Genomic DNA, 19,626 nt, shown 5'->3' on the forward strand with positions numbered 1-19,626 from the left:
GTCGTTAAGGGTTGGACACTTCTGAGCGACTTCACTTTCACTTTTCACTTTCACACATTGGAGAAGGAAATGGCAACCCACTCCAATGTTCTTGCCTGGAGAATCCCAGGGACAGGGGAGCCTGGTAGGCTTCCGTCTATGGGGTCACACAGAGTCGGACACGACTGAAGTGACTTAGCAGCAGCAGCAGCAGCAGCAGCAGCAGCAGCAGCAAACCCCCACCCAATGGAAGAAGTTAACTACTCGATGAGAATGAACACAAAGACCCCAGAGCTCCTAGTGCCTGGAAATTCGTGAGTTTAGCCACCTCTTATCTCATCAAGCAGAGAGCTGTGCACCAGATAATCACATGCCCTGTGACCCTCTCCCTCATGTGTCCTGTACGATTGCTTTGCTGAGACCCTTCAGAGTTCAGGGTTTAGAGCACAAGCCACCTGTCCTCCAGGTACTGGTGCTTTTACAGTTAATGCTGTTTTTTCCTTCATCGTAACTAGTGTCAGAGACTGGCTTAACTGCATTCGGGAATGTGTACCCAAGTTTATTTCAGTAGCTCGGGAGCCTCCCAGGCTCCCACTTCCTTGTGCCCAGTGACTGTGAGCTTCTCCTCCAGAGCCAATGGCCATTCCCTACACTAATTACCCTTGATACCCACAGCCCCAGCCCAAGCCTAACCCCTCCATCAGGCCCTGATGAAGCTCCCTGCCCCCATGGTGCATCTCACATCCCACACCAAAGTGGTCTTTCTGAAGCCGAAACAAGAGTGTGACTCTCTCCTCTGTGTGATTCCCCTCACTTGATGAATCCAGGCCTTGATCCATTCCATGTGATTCCAAGGTTCTCATTCTCTCCAGACCCCACTCACATGGCCACTGTCTATGCCAATCTATCTGGGCCTGTGGTGATCTCCTAAAATGAGGGTTATTTTATACACAGAGATGGGGTGAATGGTGACCTCAAAAGATGTGTCCCCGCAGAACACAGGAACAGGGCCATATCTGGGAAAAGGGCCTTTGTAGATGTAGTTAGGAACTCAAGGTAAAGTCATCTAGGGTTCAGGTGACCTTGAATCCCACTGACAGGGTGCTTATAAGAGATGAAAGAGGACACGGAGGAGAAGCCTCTTAAAGGTGGAGGCTGAGATGGGACGGAGGGAGCCACAAGCCAAGGGGCCCCTGGAGCCCCCGAATCTGGAAAAGGCAGGGAGGACCTTATTCTGGAACCTCTGGAGGTACCTCAGCCCTGCACCACCTTGATGTCAGGTGTCTGGTCTCCAGGACTTGGGGAGGATGAACTCCTCTTGTTTTAACCCACACAGCTTGTGATTATTTGTTAGAGAAGTTACAGAGCAGTCACACAGACCCTGATCTGTAGGATCCTAAAAGTGTGGGTCTCAGTAAAGGCAGATGGAGCCTGGATTACAGAACCTTAGAGTCAGCACTGGATCCTCAGAAATGCTAATTCAGTAGCTGGACATCAGAATGTTGAGGGGTCAAATCTGAAGCCTGTCCCTAGGATCCCAACTGCACATGCCTCTCCAGGTTCTTACAGCTGTACATATGGTGCAGTAAGTACCTCTGTCCTGACTGAGGACATTTAATGTCACTGTTTACACCACTAATTAAGAACACACTAGTTACACAGGTGAAAAATCAGTTAGGATACTTACTACCAGGATGAACAATTCTGAAGATAGTCAGAGGTGGGGACTTAAGTGCAGCCAGCAGCCCTCCCACCCTCTCCCCACCTACTCCTCCACCCCCTGCCCAAGGAGTGTCCTCAGTGGAAATCTGGGGAACCACGTGAAGGCAACTCTAAGTAAACGCTGGCTGACCCGCAGGCCAAATGCTCCTGAACCTCCTCCACCCTTCCCAGGAAAACACCTAAATTTGTGCAAAGACCTCACAGGCTGGAGGAAATGGCTTGGAGTCAACCCAGTGACAGCACGCTTGCCGAGTTGGCTCCCATAGGCCAGGAGGGATGGTCTGAAAAGGCCAGGGGTCTCCAAATGGAGGAAATAGGCTGCAAGTGTCAGAAATTTTTATCTCTCTCTTATGTGGCAGGAGGAAACTAGTGTTATATTTTTTCCCCTTCTCTATACAAACTTAAAAAGTGGTTTCTCTTAAAATTCTGTGTGGCCATGACACCTGGTTTCACCTGAACTTAACTTTTCTCAAACCTTGAGCTAACCGATGCATTTTTCTTATGGAAATGTTTGTCTTAAGCTGTGTTAATGTGCTATGTATTTACCCTAGACTCTGTCTTCAAGTCAGTTCTGCCTAAAGTCTCAGAACCGACTTGACAAACCAGTATATTATATTCATACATTGTTCTCCTAATCTATGTTAATAAAACTATATATTTGTATGGAAATCTGCCTTTCTTCAGGATTCATGTCAATTGTTTTATGGCCCAGGACGATTCACCTGGCGCCGCCGTCATCTAAAAATGCATGTTATGGGTGAGGTGCCTGGTGCCATTCTCTGAGTTTTGAGACATTTCCTTTCTTTAATTAGCAGACTGCTAGTAATGGCAAGCCACTCCAGTACTCTTGCCTAGAAAATCCCATGGATGGAGGAGCCTGGTAGGCTGCAGTCCGTGGGGTCGCTAAGGGTCGGACACGACTGAGCCACTTCACATTCACTTTTCACTTTCACACATTGGAGAAGGAAATGGCAACCCACTCCATTGTTCTTGCCTGGAGAATCCCAGGGAAGGGGGAGCCTGGTTTGCTTCCATCTATGGGGTCACACAGAGTCGGACATGACTGAAGTGACTTAGCAGCAGTAGCTATATATGGAGAAGAAAATGGCAACCCACTCCAGTGTTCTTGCCTGGAGAATCCCAGGGACGGGGGAGCCTGGTGGGCTGCCGTCTATGGGGTCACACAGAGTTGGACACGACTAAAGTGACTTAGCAGCAGCAGCAGCAGTAGCTACATAACATCGGCTAAAGACTAGCAGCAGGGTAATCTTTCTCCCCCCTTCTGATGTCTATGTCAGAAGCTTTCTCTATCTCTTTTATACTTTAATAAACCTTTATTACACAAAACTCTGAGTGATCAAGCCTTGTCACTGGCTCCTAGATTGAATTCTCCTCCAGAGGCCAAGAAACCTGACGTCTTTCATGGTTCAGTAACAACCTTTCAGGTCCTGATCCAGCGGGCTCTCCTGGAAGCTTTCCATTTCCCTACCTGAATTACCCCTCCTGTCCTGCTCCGGCTGCCTTTTATCTTGCGTCCTCATCTCTGCCTAGGAAAACTTCCAAAAGCAGGTATGGGTAACACATCCTCTTCCTTAGCAAGTGACAGCCTGGCAATCCTGCAGAAGGTCCAGCAGAGCCCCAGGCAGACCAAACCACTCACAACACCATGGCCCCTCACTCCCTGTCACTGCAGCCTCTGAAAGTAGAGAAGATGGCATCAGGTAAAGCTGCAGTCACCCTCACTGCCTCGAGGGGGTATTTATGAAGACTTCAAACCAGTCACACCTGGGAAGGGCTGGCTGGCTGGATCAGGCTACCCAGGTCAGTCACTTGTTGTCCATCAGAGGCTTGTGGTTTCAGAAAACTTGCTGTGCCATCCGGGTCCAAGGAACAGTTGTGGGTCATGAGGGTCAGAATGGCATGTGGCTGCAGCTCTGGCTTGTTTTCTAATAATTTTATCTGGCCCATGAGTGGGAGATAATTTCAAGAAGACCCTTTCGGCTTGAGAGGAATACATGGGTCAGGGGAGAGGAGGGGGTGGGTGGAGACTGAGGCCCAGTGCCCAGGTGCTGTGGAAGCCTTTAAAAGACCTGCTGGAAGGAGACCACACAGAGTGAAACCCAGGGTCACAAACCTATCCAGGAGCTGCTGCTTGTTAGTTCAGGTCCTGCTCTAAGGCACTCAGGATCAGCTTTAAGAAGTGGACTAGAGGGTGCTCTGCAATGAGGGCTCTGGGCACAGTTCCTGGGTGCTAAGTCCTGTGAGGTGCCAGCCCAGATGGGCCCCATGCCCTGGGAGAGACCTGCTCATGTGAGACCCATGGGCTGTGGGATACCTGCCCATGAGAACCCCATGCTCCTGGGAGGGATGTGTGAATAAGTGTTCTCTCTGTGAAGCTGGCACAGAGTAGCTTTGTGACTCCCCTGTGGGCAGTGCTGGGATGAGATGGGAACCAGGACATGCTGGGGGCTCCTGAACCCCCGCCTGGGCCCATCCAGAGTGAAGAGGTCAGTAGGCAGGTGCTGGCCACTGCGCTGTGTGAGGGAGGTCCCAAGGGTACCTCTTGTTTCTTCTACTTGGCACCATGGAGGCCCGGGAAAAAGCAGACGGCCTGGCCCAGGCAGCAGGAGCTCCTGGTGAAGAAGGAATTCATAGGGCCTGCACTCCATCTTAGGCCTGTTCATGCTGATCATGCTTGGCCACCTTTCCTATGGACTCTGAACTTTTTGTTTAGTGCCTATAAAACCGATAGCAGAGATAAGACCCCCTCCAGACAGGGGAACCTTAAAGATCGTATCTAGGTTACACATCGCCTAAGAGAAAACATACACTGATCACCCCTTCCTCCGGACAGGCCATAAATTTTTCTGTATCTATCGGAGTGTAACCTCGGGCTTATTGATTATTGGCTAAGTGTTTGAGCACATAAGCACATAGCACGTGAATGATGGGGTTATTGGGATTGTATTTTTTTTGGTTTATGTAAGTCTCAAGGAATTTGGAATGATGGGTTCAGACACGTACACATGGGGTATAAAAGATTTTCACAAATGTTGGTTGGGGTCTTTGGCTAAGAGGAGACTTTGCCTTGAGCCCACCAGTGTAATAAACTGCACTTCACTATCTGCATTGTCCTTCTGAGTGAGTTTGTTTCCCGGAACGTGTGGCTACAACACTGGCAACCTTCCAGGGGATGTGAGAGGGAAGGACCAGGCAGAATGGGGGTGGGCACCCAGACAGAGTCATGGGGCTTGGGGCCAAGGGGGCCTTTCTGGTCTGAGCTGGGAGTGGACAAGCAGATAGTGAATGTAATTTGGGAAAGTGGCCTTGGTGACATGAGACTGACCCTGCTTCAGAGTGATGAGCCTTCCAGATGATCCCAGAAACAGAACTCTCTTGCTGTTTACACTGTTCATTGAACCCATGGTAGGCAAGGTGTGAGCGAGGAAGCTGGAAGAAAACTCTAGGAACTGTAGAAAATCCAGACTTGTTTATTCTTTCCTAATGGTGCAGCAGCAGACACTGTTCACTTCTCTTATGGTTGACACAGTAGTAACACAGCCATAATGTGGCTGCGAGGGATTTTCAGATGGAGCTTATACAGGTTTACAGAACAAAAGTGTCCCATGGCCAAGCATGACAAACATGTGCGGTGCTGTAAGTGATCTCAGCTGCTACATAACCATATATTTACAAAATGCGGGTTGAGTGTGAGAGATCATAAGTTGAGAGAGCCTGACCACTGCCATCTTGGCTAATTTGCTCTTTCCCTACACAGGACTGTGAGATAAGTCCTGATAAAAGAAGGTGAGTGAATCCTGCTAAGAGGAGGCTCTGTGAGCTGGCCCTGGGAGGGGGTGAAAGGGACAGATGTGGGACCTGCTGTGAATGGGCAGTTACCCTGAGTGGGCAGTGGGCACAGACCCCATTCTGTGGCCCCACATCTGTACTTCTGGGTGGGTTACTTTGCTTCTTGGAACCTCAGCCTCTTGGGCTGGTTGTGGGGTGATGGTGGCATGGACTGACTAGTAATTTGCTCAGGTCCTGGTAGAAAGGGGTCTCATGGAAATTCCACAGGACACTGTCAGTATGGGACTTGCAGCTTGTTTCCCACTGTCTGTCTTCAAGATCCAGAGAGCAAATACAAGCCAATGTGCAGCAGAGCCCAGGGATGGGCTCGGTTTGGTGGGTCTTCCTGTTTCCTGAATCTCAGAGGGAGCAGGCTCTAGCAGGCAGTGGAAGCATATGGACTTCAAGGCCCAGCAGCCCCTGAGTCTAGTGTCTGGGCCCCTGGGAGGCACATGGACCAAGACAGTTTTCCCCTTGACTCTCTTCCTGCTCATAACATGCAAGGTGCAGGCTGTCAGTACAGAGAAACAGGTGTGGGTGGGAAGAGCACACAGCGAAGCTTGTGTACAGGGTCATCCACACATGGAATGTGGGCTGGTGAGATGCAGGCAAGCAGAGGGGCAGGAGGTGGGCCTGAGGAAGCAGGGTGGGGCTGGGGGTCCCTAGGAGGGGGCGAATCAAGCTTGGCCTGTGCTGGGCCTTGTACTCAACTGGCATTCCCTCTCCTGGTCCCTGGGGAGGAGGAACAGAGCAGCGTTGTTGGAGTGGCCATTCTCGGCCCCAGGCCCTGTCAGCACTGGCCCTTCAGGCTCTGGGTCGGGGAGCCTGTGGAGTATGGGTCCAGCTGTGCCCACAAGGGAGTCCCAGAGGACTTGGTGAGGAATCACTGGTGTGATCATCACCTGTTCAGAAGTTTCCGAGCTAAGGTCCAGTGGAGCTCGTGCGCTACATGTGGGTTTCAAGTCCACAGCACACATCAGCTTCTAGTGGCTCCATTTGTTTTCTAGAGACAAAGCAAAGTGCTAATATGCAGTACGTCCACAGCCCGTGAAAATGCATGTCTGATCTGACTCCAAGTGCTGCTTCTGTGTCCTTCCCTGCTGGACACCCAGCAGTCAGTATCACTGAGTTGTAACCTTCAGGTGGTGTCAGCAAAGCGGGGGATGAGAGCACAGGGTCCAGACCACGATGGGGAGGGGCCGTGCTGTCCACAGAGCTGGTGCTGTGGCTGTAGGTGCACTGTACCCACCACACAGGGAAGAGACAATTGTCCCCTCATATCATTACCAAATTAAGTCCCATGGGCACTGTTTGGGCCCTAGCCTGGCTGGGGCACTCTGCCTCAATGGGGAAGGTTTCTGTTCTCCATTCTGGTTCAAGCAGGCAAATAACAAAACCAAAACAGACACAGCACAAGCTTTGTTCAGAGGCCGAAGAATGGAGAAGTGGGAACTAAGTTCACGGATCAACTTATCACCTACGTAGACAGACTGGTTCAGTTTTAAAGAGTAAAGACAAAGGGAGGAGGAGTGAGGCTAACGCTTTTTTAAAGAGTAAAGACAAAGGGAGGAGGAGTGAGGCATGTACATTTGTCCACTGGGGAAGGGGCAGGGCTTTTCCGAGGGAGGGGGTGTCACCTCCTTTCCATCATTTTTTGGGGCCATCATGTCCAGTCAGGGCACAAGTACGTGTGATAATACAGCTAAATCAACATACAATGAGAGTGGGTCTTTTGTACGTCAGATCCATTGCCATCTTGGTCTCAGCTGGTTCCATCTGTTTTTTGTTTGTTTGTAGCTTTCTTTCTTATCTCTGTCACTTTGAGACTCATGTTAATTCCTGCTAAAGGTGGGGGTTGGAGGGTTGTGTGCAAGGACACTGTTGCAACAAAAATAGAAACGAGGCTTTTTCCTCTCTGGATAACAAGGAGAATAAAGTGAACAGGCTAGAGAAGAAACAAACTGACCTGAAAGACTTAACCACTCCTAGTTTTAACTGTTACTAATCTGTAGTGTCTGTAATCAGATCTGTCCTTCACAAAGCTAACCTGTCACTCCCTGACACTAGGTAAATTACCTCCTGCATCTATCACCTCTAACTCTGCGTGAATTACATCCTGCCCCTGGTGTACATACCAACCTCCCCTTCCCCGCCCCACACTCCCCTGTTGCATTTCAATAACTCAGAGACAAATGGACCCAATTACCAGACAGCCAGACCCAATTACCAGTCTGGCTGACACCCACTGTGACTGTTTTGAAATAATGCAAGAAGAAGACTATAAGACCTTCACTACTTTGATCTTTATCACATGCCCTGGACAGGGAACTCCAACTATAAGAGCCCCTCTGACTCCCAGGGCAGAGGATACAGTTCTTGAGGTACTAGTAGGCTCTGTTTTCCCCTTCGCATGGCAAAGATTAAAAACCACTTTTATTCTTCTAAAACTCTGTCTCCATTTCTGTTTGGCATGGGTTCACAGAGAGACAAGAATTTTGGCATCAACCCCTATTCAGTGTAGGGTAATGGGTTTTGACCAAGGGTCTGGAGCAGCTCGGACAACACAATGAGGAGACTGAGATGGGCAGTTGGTTGGACACCTGCACTGAGCCTATGGCCAAATAGGGAGGTGGTGAGCAGGGGGCCTGTGGCCAGGGAAGGTTCTCACTGTTTACAGGGAAGGTGTGAACGTGGGTCCAGGTGCAGACTGCCTGCAGACACTGCTATAGAACTCCTGACCTTTCCTGAGGATACTGGGTGGGGGCAGGGTATTCAGGCAACAGGGCAGACCTGCTCTGGATGCTTTTGTGGGGAAGCGGGGCGACAGCAACAGGGGCTCTGCCTGAAAAACCCCAGAACCACTCACAGATCACTGCCTCCTGTACAATGTCACAAACCTCCATCCATAGTTATTTAGGCACTCTGTCTATCACATCTAATCCCTTGAATCTATTTGACTTAGGTCATACCTGAATGGTCTAGTGATTTTCCCTACTTTCTTCAATTTAAGTCTGAATTTTGCAATAAGGAGTTTAGTATCTGAGCCACAGTCAGTTCCCAGTTCTGGTTTTTGCTGACTTTATAGAGTTTCTCCATCTTTGGCTGCAAAGAATATAATCAATCTGATTTCGGTATTGACCATCTGGTGATGTCCATGTGTAGAGTCTTCTCTTGTGTTGTTGGAAGAGGGTATTTGCTATGACCAGTACGTTCTCTTGGAAAAACTCTATTAGCCTTTGCTCTGCTTCATTTTGTACTCCAAGGGTAAATTTGCCTGTTACTCCAGGTATCACTTGACTTCCTACTTTTGCATTCCAGTCCCTTATAGTGAAAAGGACATCTTTTCTGGGTAATAGTCTGGGAACAATAGACTTGTTCCAAGTCAGGAAAGGAGTATGTCACCCTGCTTATTTAACTTATATGCAGAGTACATCATGTGAAATGCCAGTCTGGATGAAGCACAAGCTGGAATCAAGTTTGCCAGGAGAAATACCAATAACCTCAGATACACAGATGACATCTCCCTTACGGCAGAAAGTGAAAAAGAACTAAAGAGCCTCTTGATCAAAGTGAAAGAGGAGAGTGAAAAAAGTTTGCTTAAAACTCAACATTCAGAAAACTAAGATCGTGGCATCCAGTCCCATCACTTCATGGCAAATAGATGGGGAAACAGTGGAAACAGTGACATATTATTTTTCAGGGCTCCAAAAATCACTGCAGATGGTGACTGCAGCCATGAAATTAAAAGATGCTTGTTCCTTGGAAGAAAAATGATGACCAATCTAGACAGCATATTAAAAAGCAGAGACATTACTTTGCCACCAAAGGAACACCTAGTTACAGCTCTGGTTTTTCCAGTAGTCATGTATGGATGTGAAAGTTTGACTATAAAGAAAGTTGAATGTAGAAGAATTCGTGCTTTTGAACTGTGGTGTTGGAGAAGACTCTTGAGAGTCTCTTGGACTGCAAAGAGATCAATCCAGTCAATCCTAAGGAAATCGGTCCTGACTATTCATTGGAAGGAATGATGCTGAAGCTTAAGTTCCAATGCTTTGGCCACCTGATGTGAAGAACTGACTCATCGGGAAAGACGCTGATGATGGGAAAGATTGAAGGCAGGAGGAGAAGGGGATGTCAGAGGATGAGATGGTTGGATGACTTCACCTACTCAATCGACATGAAATTGAGCAAGCTTTGGGAGCTAGTGATGAACAGGAAAGCCTGGCTTGCTGCAGTCCATGGGGTCGCAGAGTCAGACACAACTGAGCGACTGAACTGAGCTCACTGATCAGCTTCAGAATCACTCCTGGTGTGGCAATGAGAAGGGGTGGCCCACCTACCAGAAATGAAGGAAGGTGTAGGGTCTGCAAGGCCACCTCACCTCGGCACCTGATGGGAGGCTCCAGGGCACAGCATAGGCTGGTTGGCTCACAGCTGAGACAGGTCACAGGGTGCAGTGGGGAGGCATGGGTGGGAGGGGCTCTGAGTTGGTCACTCATGACCCTACATGCCCTCCTCACTCAAGGGTGTCCAGGGTGTCTCTTCCCCTAGTGACGAAGGGCAGAACCCTGACATTCACCCCCACCCCCTTCCCCCCAGGGAAGCTCACTAGAGACTTAGCACTTGACTTGGGTCTGGTCACGTGTTGGTGTCTTCCCTCACCCTCCAAAATGCCAGTGCCCCGAAGGGGAGCCAGGACTCAGCGTGAACCTCATGGTTGGTGCAAACAGCATAGGTGCAGAGGGCTTCCCCAATGGGAGGGAGGCTTTACATCAGGGCAGAGAGCTTCCCACCAGCTTCATAAGCTTCCTGGGGCAGCAGTGGCAAATGACCACACACAGAGGCTGCAAACAACAGAAGCCTATCCTCTCTCAGTCTTGGAGATCAATGCCACACTTCCTCCAGAAGCTCCAGGGAAGTGTCCTTCCTTCATCTTCCCACTTCTGGGGCTCCACGTGTCCCTGGGCTCATGACCAAATCTCTCCCATCTCTGCCTCTGTCTTCACCTTGTGTCTCCTTTGCATCTGTGTCTCTCAGAAGGATGCTGTCATCAATTTAGGGCCACCCTGATCCAGGATGACCTAATCCCCAGATTCGTAACCAATTATACTTGCAAAGACCTACTTTCAAATAAGGTTCCATTCACAGATCCTGGGCTCATGACATAGGCATAGTGTTTTGGAGCCCCCCCCCCCACTTACCCCACTCTAGCACCCAGTTCCCATATGCCAGCCTGCCTTCCTCAGGACAGCACTCAGGTTGGTGATGTTCTGTCTTCCTGCATGGAGGCATCTTTCATTTGTAACTGTAACTTAGTAGGGTTGGGTGGGCGGCCCTGCTGGCTGATATCCTGGTCATTCTAGTGGCCACACTGTATGTGGGAGCATGGCCAGGGCTCCCTGTGCATACTCTACACTGACCACTCATTGGTCAGGTACCCGCACGGGTTGGACTGGTCCTTGCACCACTGCACCTTCTCGGATATCATGGTGCGTGGTGTGTGGGCCTATGGCCAAGATGTGTGGACCCGCCTGAATGCTGGGAGCCTTCCTGTCTGCCCTGTGGCCTCCAGCCTGCCCCCCTCACCCCCCCACAGACCCTCCAGTCCTGCTGTGGAAACCCTCATCCAGTCGTGGACCCCTGTGCCTGCCATGGAGACCCCCCATCCCATTGGCCCTGAAGAAACTTGCTGGTAGGGGTGAGAACTTGGGCATGAAGAGGACAGGGCAGTGGCAAGCCTGGACTCCAGGCCTGCAGATCAACCTGCTTCTGTCCTATCCAGGTCAGTGCTCACTAAGAAGTCTACAGAAGACAAGTCATGGATTCACCTGCATGTAAAGAAAAACCCAGAGTTAAAGAGCCTACCAGCAGAGTGGAGAAGACCAAGCAGAAGTCAGCCCAGCAGGAGCGGAAGCAGACAAACAGCAGGGGTCTGTGCCCTCAAGAGCTGTGACAGGGGAGGAAGGAACAAGATGGCGGAGGAATAGGACGGCGAGACCACTCTCTCCCCAACAAATTCATCAAAAGAACATTTGAACGCGGAGTAAAGTCCACAAAACAACTTCTGAATGCTGGCAGAGGACGTCAGGCACCCAGAAAAGCAGCCCATTGTCTTCGAAAGGAGGTAGGAAAAAACATAAAAGATAAAAAGCGAGACAAAAGAAGTAAGGATGGAGCTCCGTCCCGGGAAGGGAGGCTTTAAAAAGAGAGAACTTTCCAAACACCAGGAAACACTCTCACTGGCGAATCTGTGGCGAGCCTTGGAAGCTCAGAGGGCCACATAACCCTCTTTTTTTTTGTTTTAAGATTTTTAAAAAACCCACAGATTACCCGCCAAACGGTAACTCCCAGTGGAGAAGCAGCACAGACGCCTGCATACGCCATTAGCAAGCGGGGGCTGGGCAGGGAGGAGCCGGCTGAACTGCTTAGAGAGAGGACTGGGTTGAATGCCGCAAGAACAATTGGAGAGAACTGGGGAGAGAAAAGCAGACTGTGGGATAGCTTCCCCATGAAAAGGCGGAAAGCTCTAACCTACGACTCGGCCAGCCCCGCTCACAGAAAAAAGGACTGAGCAGAGTGAGCTGGCTGCAGCTGGCCCATCCCCCATCCCCCGCCGAGACAGGCAGGGAGTGCAGCCAGAGCCGGAGTGGGCAACCGCAGCCCCAGAAAGGCATCTGATACAAACTGCAGACAGGCTTGTTGCTAGCCAGGACTTCTTGGGCTCGGGCTGGTCGATATACCCCTGAGAAGGTGCGCCGGTTGTACACCCAGAAAACTGAGTGGCAGGGACTGGGGAGGCGATAAGTCGCAGAGACCGCGCTCGCCAAACACCTGGTCCCCTGAGCTGCTCGGACCGCGGAAGGCACAAAACGCAGGCCCAACCAAGTCTGCGCCTTTGTGGAGTACCTGAGAACCTGAACTTGAGCCGCTCAGACCTGGGAAGTGCATACAACCCGGTGCCGGCCTCGGACAGTTCCTGGCAGAGCAACCTAGAGCCTGTGCAGTATAGACTGGGACAGCATACGTGCTGTGAGAGGGGGCAAACCCAGTGTGGCTGAGACGCTGCGAGCACTCCCCACAGACGCCAGAGATATTCGACTGCAGCATTCCTCCCTTCCCAGAACAGGACTGAACAGCTGAGCCTTAAAAAGTGTCCACCCACCCCCTAGTATCAGGGCGGAAATTAGACACTGAAGAGACCAGCAAACAGAAGCTAAAACAGAGGGAACAACCTTGGAAATGACAGATAGAGACGTCTAGAGGCTACTCCAAGAATAAGACCAAAAACCAGAGGCAAGAGGCTTAAGGCCGAATCCTGAGAACACCAGAGAAATCCTGACTCCAGGGAACATTAATCGATAGGAGCTCATCAAACGTCTCCATACCTACACTAAAACCAAGCACCACCCAAGGGTCAACAAGTTCCAGAGCAAGACATACCACGCAAATTCTCGAGTAACACAGGAAACTAGCCCTGAGCTTCAATATACAGGCTGTCCAAGTTCAGTTCAGTTCAGTTCAGTTCAGTCGCTCAGTCGTGTCCGACTCTCCGCGACCCCATGAATCACAGCACGCCAGGCCTCCCTGTCCATCACCAACTCCCGGAGTACACTCAAACTCATGTCCACAGAGTCGGTGATGCCATCCAGCCATCTCATTCTCCGTCGTCCCCTTCTCCTCCCGCCCCCAACCTTTCCCAGCATCAGAGTCTTTTCCAGTGAGTCAACTCGTCGCATGAGGTGGCCAAAGTATTGGAGTTTCAGCTTTAGCATCAGTCCCTCCAATGAACACCCAGGATTGATCTCCTTTAGAATGGACTGGTTAGATCTCCTTGCAGGATAAGGGACTCTCAAGAATCTTCTCCAACACCACAGTTCAAAAGCATCGATTCTTCGGCGGTCAGCCTTCTTCACAGTCCAACTCTCACATCCATACATGACCACGGGAAAAACCATTGCCTTGACTAGACGGACCTTGGTTGGCAAAGTAATGTCTCTGCTTTTTAATATACTATCAAGGTTGGTCATAACTTTCCTTCCAAGGAGCAAGCGTCTTTTAATTTCATGGCTGCAATCAGCATCTGCAGTGATTTTGGAGCCCAAAAAAACAAAGTCTGACACTGTTTCCACTGTTTTTCCATCTATTTCCCATGAAGTGATGGGACCAGATGCCATGATCTTAGTTTTCTGAATGTTGAGCTTCAAGCCAACCTTTTCACTCTCCTCTTTCACTTTCATCAAGAGGCTTTTGAGTTCCTCTTCACTTTCTGCCATAAGGGTGGTGTCATCTGCATATCTGAGGTTATTGATATTTCTCCCGGCAATCTTGATTCCAGCTTGTGCTTCTTCCAGCCCAGCGTTCTTCATGATGTACTCTGCATATAAGTTAAATAAGCAAGGTGACAATATACAACCTTGACTTACACCTTTTCCTATTTGGAACCAGTCGGTTGTTCCATGTCCAGTTCTGACTGTTGCTTCCTGACCTGCATACAGGTTTCTCAAGAGGCAGGTCAGGTGGTCTGGGATTCCCATCTCTTTCAGAATGTTCCACAGTTTATTGTGATCCACACAGTCAAAGGCTTTGGCATAGTCAATGAAGCAGAAATAGATGTTTTTCTGAAACTCTCTTGCTTTCTCCATGATCCAGCGGATGTTGGCAATTTGATCTCTGGTTCCTCTGCCTTTTCTAAAACCTGCTTGAACATCTGGGAGTTCACGGTTTACATACTGCTGAAGCCTGGCTTGGAGAATTTTGAGCATGACTTTACTAGCGTGTGAGATGAGTGCAATTGTGCGGTAGTTTGAGCATTCTTTGGCATTGCCTTTCTTTGGGATTGGAATGAAGACTGACCTCTTCCAGTCCTGTGGCCACTGCTGAGTTTTCCAAATCTGCTGGCATATTGAGTGCAGCATTTTCACAGCATCATCTTTCAAGACTTGAAATAGCTCCACTGGAATTCCATCACCACCACTAGCTTTGTTCGTAGTGATGCTTTCTAAGGCCCACTTGACTTCACATTCCAAGATGTCTGGCTCTAGGTCGGTGATCACATTATCGTGACTATCTTGGTCGTGAAGATCTTTTTTGTACAGTTCTTCTGTGTATTCCTGCCACCTCTTCTTAATATCTTCTGCTTCTGTTAGGTCCATACCATTTCTGTCCTTTATCGAGCCCATCTTTGCAGGAAATGTTCCCTTGGAATCTCTAATTTTCTTGAAGAGGTCTCTTGTTTTTCCTATTCTGTTGTTTTCCTCTATTTCTTTGCATTGATCACTGAGGAAGGCTTTCTTATCTCTCCTTGCTATTCTTTGGAACTCTGCATTCAGATGCTTATATCTTTCCTTTTCTCCTTTGCTTTTTGCCTCTTTTCTTTTTACAGCTATTTGTAAGGCCTCCTCAGACAGCCATTTTGCTCTTTTGCATTTCTTTACCATGGGGATGGTCTTGGTCCCTGTCTCCTGTACAATGTCACAAACCTCCGTCCAGAGTTCATCAGGCACTCTATCAATCAGATCTAGTCCCTTAAATCTATTTCTCACTTCCACTGATTAATCATAAGGGATTTGATTGAGGTCATATCTGAATGGTCTAGTGGTTTTCCCTACTTTCTTCAATTTAAGTCTGAACTTCGCAATAAGGAGTTCATGATCTGAGCCACAGTCAGCTCCTGGTCTTGTTTTCGCTAACTGTATACAGCTTCTCCATCTTTGGTTGCAAAGAATATAATCAATCTGATTTCGGTGTTGACCATCTGGTGATGTCCATTTGTAGAGTCTTCTCTTGTGTTGTTGGAAGAGGGTGTTTGCTATGACCAGTGCATTCTCTTGACAAAACTCTATTAGCCTTTGCCCTGCTTCATTCCGTGCTCCAAGGCCAAATTTTCCAGTTACTCCAGGTGTTTCTTGACTTCCTACTTTTGCATTCCAGTCCCCTATAATGAAAAGGACATCTTTTTTGGGTGTTAGTTCTAAAAGGTCTTGTAGGTCTTCATAGAACCGATTAACTTCGGCTTCTTCAGCATTACTGGTTGGGGCATAGGCCTGGATTACTGTAATATTGAATGGTTTGCCTTGGAAACGAACAGAAATCATCCTGTCATTTTTAAGATTACATCCAAGTACTGCATTTCGGACTCTTTTGTTGACCATGATGGCTACTCCATTTCTTATAAGGGATTCCTGCCCACAGTAGTAGATATAATGGTCATCCGAGTTAAATTCACCCATTCCAGTCCATTTTAATTCACTGATTCCTAGAATGTCGACGTTCACTCTTGCCATCTCCTGTTTGACCACTTCCAATTTGCCTTGATTCATGGACCTAACATTCCAGGTTCCTATGCAATAATGCTCTTTACAGCACCGGACCTTGTTTCTATCATTGGTCACATCCACAACTGGGTATTGGTTTTGCTTTTGCTCCATCCCTTTATTCCTTCTATAGTTATTTCTCCACTGATCTCCAGTAGCATACTGGGCACCTACCGACCTGGGGAATTCCTCATTCAGTATCCGATCATTTTGCCCTTTGTTACTGTTCATGGGGTTCTCAAGGCAAGTATACTGAAGTGGTTTGCCATTCCCTTCTCCAGGGGACCACATTCGGCTGTGGTCCATGTGATCAGATCAGCTAGTTTCCTGTGATTATGATTTCAGTTTGTCTGCCCTCTGGTGCCGCGAGAGACGCCGGCCCCGGCGGCGCAGACGCGACGCGAGAGACGCCGGCCCCGGCGGCGCAGACGCGACGCGAGAGACGCCGGCCCCGGCGGCGCAGACGCGACGCGAGAGACGCCGGCCCCGGCGGCGCAGACGCGACGCGAGAGACGCCGGCCCGGGCGCAACGAACCACGCAAAGAGGTGCGGCCGTGAGGAGCTACCCCACGCCTGAGGCCAGGGCCGGCGGCCGAGAGGAGCTACCCCACGTCCAACAGGCGGTGGCTGCGTGGGCGCAGGAGGGCCGAGAGGAGCTACTCCGCGTTCAAGGTCAGGAGGGGCGGCCTTGAGGAGATACCCCTCGTCCAAGGTAAGGTACAGCGGCTGCACTTTGCTGGAGTGGCTGTGAAGAGATTTTCCACGACCACAGTAAGAGAAACCCAAATAAGACGGTAGGTATTGCTAGGCTGTCCAAAGTCACTCCAAACCCACTGACATCTCATAACTCATTACTGGACACTTCATTGCACTCCAGAGAGAACAAATCCCGCTGCACCCACCAGAACACCGACACAAGCTTCCATAACCAGGGAACTTTGACAAGTCACCTGTCCGACCCCAAACAGAGAGAGGAAACTACATAATAAAGCGATCTCCACAAACGGCTAGAAGAGGGAAAGGCCACCCCAAGCAAAGCATTATAAGCAAGATGAAGAGGCAGAGAAATACCCAGCAAGTAAAGGAACAAGATAAATGCCCACCAACACAAACAAAAGAGGAAGATATAGGGAATCTACCTGATAAAGAATTTCGAATTTTGGTGGTGAAAATGATTCAAAATCTTGAAAGCAAAATGGAGTTACAGATAAATAACCTGGAGAAAAGGATTGAGGAGATGGAAGAAAGGTTTAAGAAGGACTTAGAGGAAATAAAAAAGAGTCAATATACAATGAATAATGCAATTGATGAGATCAGAAACACTCTGGAGGGAACAAACAGTAGAATAACAGAGGCAGAAGACAGGATAAGCGAACTAGAAGATAGAATTGTAGAAATAAATGAAACAGAGAGGAAAAAAGAAAAACAAATTAAAAGAAATGAGAACAATATTAGAGACCTCTGGGACAATGTTAAATGCTCCAACATTCGAATCATAGGAGTCCCAGAAGAAGAAGACAAAAAGAAAGACCATGAAAGAATACTTGAGGAGATAATAGTTGAAAACTTCCCTAAAATAGGAAAAGAAATAATCACCCAAGTCCAAGAAACCCAGAGAGTCCCCAACAGGATAAACCCAAGGCGACATACTCCAAGACACATATTAATCAAATTAACAAAGATCAAACACAAAGAACAAATATTAAAAGCAGCAAGGGAAAAACAGCAAATAACACACAAGGGGATTCCCATAAGGAAAACAGCCGATCTTTCAACAGAAACTCTTCAGGCCAGGAGGGAATGGCAAGACATACTTAAAGTGATGAAAGAAAATAACCTACAGCCCAGACTACTGTACCCAGCAAGGATCTCATTCAAATATGAAGGAGAAATCAAAAGCTTTACAGACAAGCAAAAGCTGAGAGAATTCAGCATTACCAAACCAGCTCTCCAACAAATGCCAAAGGATCTTTTCTAGACAGGAAACACAGAAAGGGTGTATAAACTCGAACCCAAGGCAATAAAGAAAATGGCTACGGGATCGTACTTATCAATAATTACCTTAAACGTAAATGGGTTGAATGCCCCAACCAAAAGACAAAGGTTGGCTGAATGGATACACAAACAAGACCCCCATATATGTTGTCTACAAGAGACCCACCTCAAAACGAGGGACACACAGAGACTGAAAGTGAAGGGCTGGAAAAAGATATTCCACGCAAATAGAGACCAAAAGAAAGCAGGAGTAGCAATACTCATATCAGATAAAATAGACTTTAAAACAAAGGCTGTGAAAAGAGACAAAGAAGGAAACTACATAATGATCAAAGGATCAATCCAAGATGAAGATATAACAATTATAAATATTTATGCACCCAACATAGGAGCACCGCAATATGTAAGACAATTACTAACAAGTATGAAAGGGGAAATTAACAATAATGCAATAATAGTGGGAGATTTTAATACCCCACTTACATCTATGGATAGATCAACTAAACAGAAAATTAACAAGGAAACACAAACTTTAAATGATACAATAGACCAGTTAGACCTAATAGATCTCTATAGGACATTTCACCCCAAAACAATGAATTTCACCTTTTTCTCAAGTGCACACGGAACCTTTTCCAGGATAGATCACATCCTGGGCCATAAATCTAGCCTTGGTAAATTCAAAAAAGTTGAAATCATTCCATGCATCCTTTCTGACCACAATGCAGTAAGATTAGATCTCAATTACGGAAGAAAAACTATTAAAAATTCCAACATATGGAGGCTGAACAACACGCTGCTGAATAATGAACAAATCATAGCAGAAATCAAAGGAGAAATAAAAATATGCATAGAAATGAATGAAAATGAAAACACAACAACCCAAAACCTCTGGGACACTGTAAAAGCAGTGCTAAGGGGGAAGTTCATAGCAATACAGGCACACATCAAGAAACAAGAAAAAAGTCAACTAAATAACCTAACTCTACATCTAAAGCAACTAGAAAAGGAAGAAATGAAGAACCCCAGGGTCAGTATAAGGAAAGAAATCGTAAAAATTAGGGCAGAGATAAATGCAAAAGAAACAAAAGAGACCACAGCAAAAATCAACAAAGCCAAAAGCTGGTTCTTTGAGAAGGTAAATAAAATTGACAAACCACTAGCCAGACTTATCAAGAAACAAAGGGAGAAGAACCAAATCAATAAAATTAGAAATGAAAATGGAGAGATCACAACTGACAACACAGAAATACAAAGGATTATTAGAGAATACTATCAGGAATTATATGGCAATAAAATGAATAACCTGGAAGAAATGGACAAATTCCTGGAAAAGTACAACTTTTCAAAACTGAATCAGGAAGAAATAGAAAATCTGAACAGACCCATCACAAGCACGGAACTAGAGGCTGTAATCAAGAATCTTCCAGCAAAGAAAAGCTCAAGTCCAGACGGCTTTACAGCCGAATTCTACCAAAAATTTAAAGAAGAGCTAACGCCTATTCTACTCAAACTCTTCCAGAAAATTGCTGAGGAAGGGAAACTTCCAAACTCATTCTATGAGGCCACCATCACCCTAATCCCAAAACCTGGTAAAGACCCCACAGAAAAAGAAATCTACAGGCCAATATCACTGATGAACATAGATGCAAAAATCCTTAACAAAATTCTAGCAATCAGAATCCAACAACATATTAAGAAGATCATACATCATAACCAAGTGGGCTTTATCCCAGGAATGCAAGGATTTTTCAATATCCGCAAATCA

The 19,626-nt window shown here is 47.6% G+C and overlaps 1 pseudogene; it reads left to right on the forward strand.

Moving 5' to 3' along the window:
• The window catches only part of LOC148777209 (uncharacterized), a 96,277-nt pseudogene extending 85,031 nt beyond the window's left edge, over positions 1-11,246 (forward strand).
• Positions 11,247-19,626: the final 8,380 nt, after the last annotated feature.

This window comes from Moschus berezovskii, chromosome 8, assembly GCF_049115385.1.
Source record: "Moschus berezovskii isolate FMDL1 chromosome 8, NW_MosBer_1.0, whole genome shotgun sequence".
In the NCBI taxonomy this organism is placed as follows: domain Eukaryota; kingdom Metazoa; phylum Chordata; class Mammalia; order Artiodactyla; family Moschidae; genus Moschus; species Moschus berezovskii.